Below are 8,581 nucleotides of genomic sequence, written 5' to 3'. Positions count from 1 at the left end.
TTTTTTTTTTTTTTTTTAAATTTTTGCTACACGTTTTTTGAGAGATATTAGTGGAAAAGTTCTGTATAACAATACCGGCCTTTTAAGTCTAAGAAATGTTTTGGTCGTTTATTTTGTTAATTTGAGTTTAAAATTTAAATTTTATTACAGTAAAAAATTCTCAGAAATAATTATATTTAATTTTTTTATTATAATAAAAAGTTTTTACACAATATTATATCTCAATTCAAATTAAAAACTCGAATTAACAAACCGAACGGACCCAACTTCTGCCTCGTCATCATATTTCGTTTTATGACCTTCATTACGTTATATTAACATGACTATTTTGTTTAACCTTGATCAGTTCTTGATGGTCAAAGAAGTAGTGTGATTGTCTCTTTAACATGTGCGAAAATATCCATATAAATGTATTGAGACTAATACAATCATACATTTAAATTTGTCATATATGTTTCGTCGTAAAGAGAAGAAAACCGTTCAAGATTGCTGTAATGAACTCTTTTTCTTTGTTTTGAGCTTTCTTTATCTTATTCTTGATGAAGTTGATTTCTCTGCAATAAATATATTTTTTTATTTTAAGTTAATGCTTTGGCATTGTTGTGAATTTGTCAGATTCTTATCTCTTTTGAATGATTTGCACTCTATTGTAGATGTATCGGGGCTTTTTCATACTGCAAAGAAAGTAAGAATAAACGTGATTGAGAATTATGTGTATGGAGATAAATTACTTGTCCTTTTATGAGTATTAACTCCTTTTCTCTTTTTTAAGGCAATTGATTGCCAGAATCTTAAAAAAGGTCAGGGAAAAGGTCTGGGAAAGAGCTTGATTGAAGCAGGTTTAAGACTTTCTGGGAAGGAGAAGTATGAGTGGATTCTTTAATCGTATTCTTTTTTGGCTTGATGATCATGAGTTTTCAATCTTTGATTATTTGGGGGAAAATTTTTTTTGAAATAATTTTATGAGGAAGTTGGGTTTGCATCCTTTTTTATGAGAAATTTTAGGTCTGTTTAATTCACTAATTTAAATTAGAACATGATTTTATGTAAAAAAATTTTACTGTAGTAAAAAAGTTATATGTAATTATTTTTAAAAATTTTTTACTATAGTAAAATTTAAATTTTAAACTCGAATCGGTGAAATGAATCCGTTCACTTCGCTGATTCGAGTTTAGAATTCGAGTTGAGATGTGACTTTATGTGAGAGTTTTTTACTGTAGCAAAAATGTTAGATGTGATTGTTTGTGAGAGCTTTTTACTGTAGAAAAACTCGAATTCTAAATTCAAATCAGCGAAGTGAACGGGGCCCAAGACTTTTAACTTTCTCATATTTTTATCTTTTTAAGGGACATAATTCCCAACATCCAAGCCTATTTTTTCATGATGAGCTCAGTTACCTACAGCCATTCGATCTTAATCTGGTGGTCATTTTAAGGAAAAAAAAACACACCCTATGCCATAGATTTTTCCTCGATAAATACCAATATTTTTTAACATAAAATTTTTCTGGCCTCACGTATAAATGACCGAGCAATGATGGATTTTTATATACTCTAACGTTGAAAGAAGATTTGGGATGATATATATGACGATAAAGAAGGGACTGATTGATGTGGGCTTTTTGCTTCTCTCCGTATCCTTTTGCTTTAATTAGGCTCGATTAAGGCAGGGAAGATGCGGTTTAAGCAAAAATAAATAAATTAATTAATTAATTAAAGACTTTTGAGAGTGACGTAGTGTGTGATCTACATGCAGTGTACTATTAATGGACGGACTAGATTTGGTACCTAGAATGACTTTTTGAGACGTCTGACATGCATTAATATATATGGATTCTGATTTTCCACCATTTACTGGCTAGAACCAATATATTGCGCTTTTCTTTTCTTTTTTTTTTTTTTTTGAGTTTATATGATATTAAATTAAAATTTTGAATCTGCTAAGTAAATGGCCTCGTTCGTTTCGCTCATTTGAGTTTAGAATTCGAATTGAAATGTGATTTTATCTAAGAGTTTTTTACTGTAGTAAAAAAATTAGATGTGACTTTGTGAGAGCTTTTTACTATAGCAAAACTCGAATTCTAAACTCGAATCAGCGAAACGAACGAGTCAACCTATATCCTATTTTGGTGCATATTTTTAAATATTATTTTGTCAAAATCATATAAAAAATGTAAAAAGAGTGCAAAATATATAGAACATAATACAAAGTTGTCAGTTTCAACTAGATGAGTAGAACGTAAGAGATATAGACGATGTTCATTTCACCGATTTAAGTTTAGAATTCGAATTTTACTACAGTAAAAAACTCGAAAAACTAATCACATCTAATTTTTTTATTATAGTAAAAAATTCTCACATAAAGTCCCATCTCAACTCAAATTAACGAACTAAATGAGCTCATATATATATATATATATATATATATTTTCTCTAAGGACCATATTATTCATCTTTTCAAAAACAAAAATTATTATCAAACCCTTTTCCCAAAAAAAAAAAATCATCAGAGCCACCAAAAAAATAAAAAAAGGGTCCACATCTTTTTTACAAAGAGTTACTCATGAAATGTTTAGAACCATAAGTACTTATTTTAATGTATACAAAATATATACCCGCTTATCATCATATAGCTAGAAGTCCATATGAAACATTGCTATACATATGTCATTTCACACGTCACTATAATATATTGTTACGCAAGTCTAGAAATGCGCATGCATACGCATGTAAAGGTACATTTTACGTCTTAACCTTTTGTACGTTAAAGAAGGAAAAATTCATTCTTCAATGATATGCACATCACCTTAATTACATATAATTAATCATCTAAAGTTTGATTTCTAGACCCAACTTCTTCCTTGTCTTCCCTACAAAAAGGTCTCTAGATTTGATCATTCCCGGAACGCTTCCTATAACGGTGGTGAACGATAACTGCGCCACCGCGTCTCTCCGACCAAGTGAAACTATTGCCTTTACAGAAGAAGGCTGGTACTTTGCCAATTTACTCTCTTTTTCTCCTTCCATCAATAGCTTCAAGTTCTTTGCAGCCACTAAAGCATGTTTTTGTGCCAAATATCCTTGCTTGATCTCCTGCAGATAATAATTCTCATTCAAGATCAGTTTTGCGTTACAATATTTTTCTTGCTGAATAAAACACATGGCAAATTAAATACTTCCTTCCAAGGTATTTTTATCCATCCATCAATATTATTGCTGACTAGCATTAATATATATCAAATGGATTCCAATATGATTCCGTGGATAGGAATATCTCAGCAGAACTAAATTTGAATTGACTCCAGAAGCAATATCTCAGTATCATCCGGAAAATTTCCAAGCAAACAATCTAGGCTCACAACAAGAAAAAATCATTCTTAGAGACAGACACTATTAGAGACAAAACTGATTTCATCACTCAAAACAACTATTTTAGAGACTAAATAAGTGTTGCCTTTGAAAATTTCATACATTTTTTTTTTCCATTTTAATAGGGAATCTATTTGGTATTAAAAAACAAATTAGAGATGAAGTCTTGGAACGACAATAAAAGACAAAATAATATTACGACACCACTCTAATTTAGAAATAACGACAATGGTACTGCTTGTGTTCATAAAAACATAACAAGACAAAGTTTAGGGTATGTTTGGAACTCGTTTTAAAATTATTTTATTTTTAGTATGAAAATGGAAATGAAAATATTTTCAATCTCAAACATAAATTATTTTTTGAAAATGCGTTTGGCAATTTTATTAAAAAATTATTTTTAATATAAAAAAACTTATTAATGTCTATCTCTACTCGAGAGAGGAGAAACTCTCTCATTTTATACTAAATCGAAAAATCGTTTTCATTTTCCTTTTTTATCTTTAATTGCGTCAAACACCGTTTTAAAATTATTTTTATTTTTATTTTTATTTTTATTTTTTTTAAAAACGTGAAAAATAAAAACAAGAACAATTCCAAACACGGCATTAGCCACTTACTGGAACATCAGTAATGTCTCCGATGGATGGCAAATACGTTTTTCCGACCCTTCACTCTTAGATTCTCATCAACCATTAACCTTCCATGATTATCCAAGTTATTTTTCAAATTAGTTCCTCTAAGCCAAAGAGAACCAAGTGGTTTTCCAGTGCATAGGAAATGACAATCTGCCTTGAGAATATCTCCATCTGAAGTGAGATATGTTTTCCCTCCGTCCGAGATATCGTCTAGACGGACTGATTGCTCCAGTTTCACCTCAACTTTCTTTGATGTCAACCAATTCAGAGTTTTGTCAGCTGCTTTTGGTCCAATGAATTCCAGCAACCTTGAACCATCATGCACTAAAGTAAGGTTCTTATCTGGGCAATCGACCGCGATTTCTCCTGCAAGTTCGACGCCAGTGGGGCCTCCTCCAACGATCAAAATGGAATGAGCCGAATTGATCTTCTCATACTCTGCCATTTGATATAAGTTTTGGCATTAGATAATCAAATGTTACTAATATTTATAGAAGTGACTCAGAATTCGTTAATTTTACCGATTCGAGTTTTTAATTTCAATTTTATTACAGTTAAAAGCTCTAAGAAAAAATCATATCTAACTTTTTCTATTACAGTTAAAAACTCTCATACAAAATCACATCTCAACTCGAATTGAAAACTCGAATCAGTGAATTGAATGAGTCGTTAATAATTGAGAGTGAATTAGTTACCTGCTTGGTATTCTTTTAGTCTCTCGGTCCTTGTTTTCGGAAAAGAATCGGTGTGGCCAGTGGCGATGACAAGGTAATCGTACGCAATCAGACGGCCCTCTGCAGTCAAGACTTCAGTTTCAGTGACGTTGATCGCACTAGACGTAACTAGACGACCATTTGTGAGATAGTCTCTATGGTTGATCACCGATCTCTCGCCAAATGATGGCTCCACCATTGCCCTCAGGCTGGCCCAGGGGATCTCAAAATATTCCTTCCTGGTTCAAAATTCTCAATGATGATGACTCCATAACAAGTAGACAGATTAGATTTCATGTTAAAGGAAGAATGTATAACTATCATTTTAAATAGGAATTGCCATCTTAAATTAGGAACCTTTTTTGTACGCCAACATATCGGTAAGTCATGTTTTTTGTTCGCCGAATCTACATAAAATCACGTAAAAATCAAAAAATACGCCGATCTGATGGTTAGAAAACACATGACCTATCGGTACACCAGACATACTAGAAAATCTCCCCTTAAATTAATGTTGCCTTTTTTTGTGTGTTCATTTTTATCTTCAATTTTCTGGTTGAGTTTGTTTTGTGCATCTATAAACGAGTTTGATAATTTTGAATGCAATAGTTTTTGCAATTGAGTGAAGTTACATAATTGAAACCTACTTCCCTCTTCTATTGTTTTTCCCTCTAGTCTTCCCTTGCATTTTCTTTCTTCTATTCTACATGCCAATTCTATTTTGATATATTTGTCCAGCTTCACTCCGATTCGCGCCATATCGGTTTAGACAATTCGAGACGGAAAAAGAACTTATGTCGGAATTTCATCTCCATGTTAGCTATGCTCTCCAAGTATGGTATACTACCGGTTTGTGGCGATCGAAGAGCGACCGGTTCTATTTTGATTTATTTGTCAAGATGTTCCATGGTTTAAACTCTGTTCAAGTATTATCTCACATAAAATGGGAAAAAAAAAAAAAAGAAAGCAAAAGACCAATTACCCGTTTCCAACTTCTAATCCTAAAACAGGACAGTTAAAAATTAGCTCTGTTTCACCATTAATAGTTGATTGGTTTTTAACTTCAAAGCTAAAAAGCAAATATCAGATTGAAAGACCAATTCTAGGACAAAATGTAAACACAAAATTAACCTGAACTTTTTTCCACCAAGAGCTTTGTTGAAGCCACGTTTTAGAACTAATTATGGGAAAAATCATTTCATGTTTGTTTTCCCTTCTTAATTGATACAAACAAAACTTAATCCAAGGACAAAAGTATACTAAACTATCACAGAAACCAACATACAACGTGAGATTTAAATGTCAATAGCAGAAACATGGGATTTCAAGAGAAAGATAAAGAGTGTTCATACTGATCGATGAGAGTGACATCAGAAAGAAATTGGATAGATTTTGCGATGAGGGAACCGGCGACGCCCCCACCAATTACCACAACCCTTCTTCTGCCTCCACCCAAACCCAAATCCATTTTCTGACTAAGAATTCTCTAAACAGAATGGATCATTTCTGGTCCCAATCATAAAGGCAAATTCTTGGTCGCGTTGTACTTAAAGAGAAACCTAAAAAGGTCGTTGGGATTTATTATTTGTATATGTACTTATGGATTATGATTGGCTCAAATGGCAACTACCAGGACCACGGCCAGGTTGGCACTTTTACCTAGTCATTTTTCTAAAAAAAAAGATTTTGGCCTTATTCGCTTTGTATATTTAAATTTTTAATTTAAATTGAGATATGATATTTTTTAAAAATTTTTAATTATAGTAAAAAAAAATTAAATTTAATATTTTTATAGAGTTTTTAATTGTAAAATTTAAAATTAAAAACATGAATCAATTAAATGAATTAAGGCCCGTTTAGTTCATTAATTTGAGTTTTTAATTCGAGTTGAAATGTGACTCTATGTGAGAGTTTTTTACTGTAGTAAAAAAATTAAATGTGATTATTTTTGAGAACTTTTTATTATAATAAAACTTAAATTTTAAACTTAAATTGATAAAATGAACGGGACCTAAACTTTTACAGAGTCTCAACTCTCAATTGGGCAATTTTTTTGTTCAATGAATCTTTCATGCAGACGTGTTACTGTGCATGTAGGTCCGACCAGAACATTCTGAGGGAAAAGTCAACGTGGTTGTTAAAGTTCTTTTTTTTTTCCTTCTTTTTTTTCCTCTATCATAATTTAGACATGAGAATGGAAGACACTTTCTAAAATCTCTCTAAAAATGATAATGTTATTTTAATAGAATCTACGTATTAAATAATGAGCATGTGACAGAAAAAATGATATTAATAACTAAGAATTCTCTAAACAGAATGGATCATTTCTGGTCCCAATCATAAAGGCAAATTCTTGGTCGCGTTGTACTTAAAGAGAAACCTAAAAAGGTCGTTGGGATTTATTATTTGTATATGTACTTATGGATTATGATTGGCTCAAATGGCAACTACCAGGACCACGGCCAGGTTGGCACTTTTACCTAGTCATTCTTCTAAAAAAAAGATTTTACTTTCGCTTTGCATATTTAAATTTTTAATTTAAATTGAGATATGATATTTTTTAAAAAATTTTAATTATAGTAAAAAAAATTAAATTTAATATTTTTATAGAGTTTTTAATTGTAAAATTTAAAATTAAAAACTTGAATCAATTAAATGAATTAATGGCTCATTTAGTTTATTAATTTGAGTTTTTAATTCGAGTTGAAATGTGACTCTATGTGAGAATTTTTTACTGTAGTAAAAAAATTAAATGTGATTATTTTTGAAAACTTTTTATTATAATAAAACTTAAATTTTAAACTCAAATTGATGAAATGAACGGGACCTAAACTTTTATAGAGTCTCAACTCTCAATTGGGCAATTTTTTTGTTCAATGAATCTTTCATGCAGACGTGTTACTGTGCATGTAGGTCCGACCAGAACAATCTGAGGGAAAAGTCAACGTGGTTGTTAAAGTTCTTTTTTTTTTTCCTTCTTTTTTTTCCTCTATCATAATTTAGACATGAGAATGGAAGACACTTTCTAAAATCTCTCTAAAAATGATAATGTTATTTTAATAAAATCTACGTATTAAATAATGAGCATAAAAAGTGACAGAAAAAATAATATTAATATTTAATACTAACATTTCTCAACCTCTCAACATTAAATCTATAGACTTGATGATTTTGACTTTGTATTCATTAGAATTTGGAACTAAGAAAATTCTGAGAAAAAAAAGGTTTTTACGACAAGGTATCTATCGGTGAAAGTCACATAAAAGGTTAAAAATTAGCATATAAAACTAACAAAATTTGCTAGTGACATGACAATTAAAAACAAATTCCTTATCGGTAAGGTATATTTTTGATTGGGTAAGATATATTTTTCATACTCTAAAAAAAGATTTCTCTTTAAGGAAATTATATCAATACATGAAAATTTATATCATACTATGTCCCTACAATATTTATTAGGAGAACAGATTGTACGCAGCGTCCATCTATTAGTTATAGGTTAAACACAATGTGTCCAACATCGTTAAGATTAGAAATAAAATGTCAAGTGGTGAAAGCTTTGACCATTTAAATTAAGATTCTACATTGTCAATTGAGTATAATAACAATCTAGAATTATTATTTGTAGCATCATGAGTTTTTATAAATATTTACACATTGTCAATTGAGTATAATAACAGTCTAGAATTATTATTTGTAGCATCATGAGTTTTTTATAAATATCACAAAATTCTTACCGCATTATTCTATTGCATTTTAGAGCTTTTAATAAACTTGTTCCACAATTAACCCTTAAACGAAAGCAATATTCACTGATGATGATTACCACACCTTTTCAGTCAATCATAAATTTACATAACAA

The 8,581-nt window shown here is 30.5% G+C and overlaps 1 pseudogene; it reads right to left on the bottom strand.

Moving 5' to 3' along the window:
* Positions 1–2,680: 2,680 nt before the first annotated feature.
* On the bottom strand, positions 2,681–6,223 carry LOC21384350 (annotated as a pseudogene).
* Between the last annotated feature and the right edge of the window lie 2,358 nt (positions 6,224–8,581).

The sequence above is a fragment of the Morus notabilis genome, unplaced genomic scaffold (genome assembly GCF_000414095.1).
Source record: "Morus notabilis unplaced genomic scaffold, ASM41409v2 Scaffold3025, whole genome shotgun sequence".
NCBI classification, from domain to species: Eukaryota; Viridiplantae; Streptophyta; class Magnoliopsida; order Rosales; family Moraceae; genus Morus; species Morus notabilis.
The sequence above is the reverse complement of the archived record's forward strand: the minus strand, read 5'-3'. Positions and strand labels throughout refer to the sequence as shown.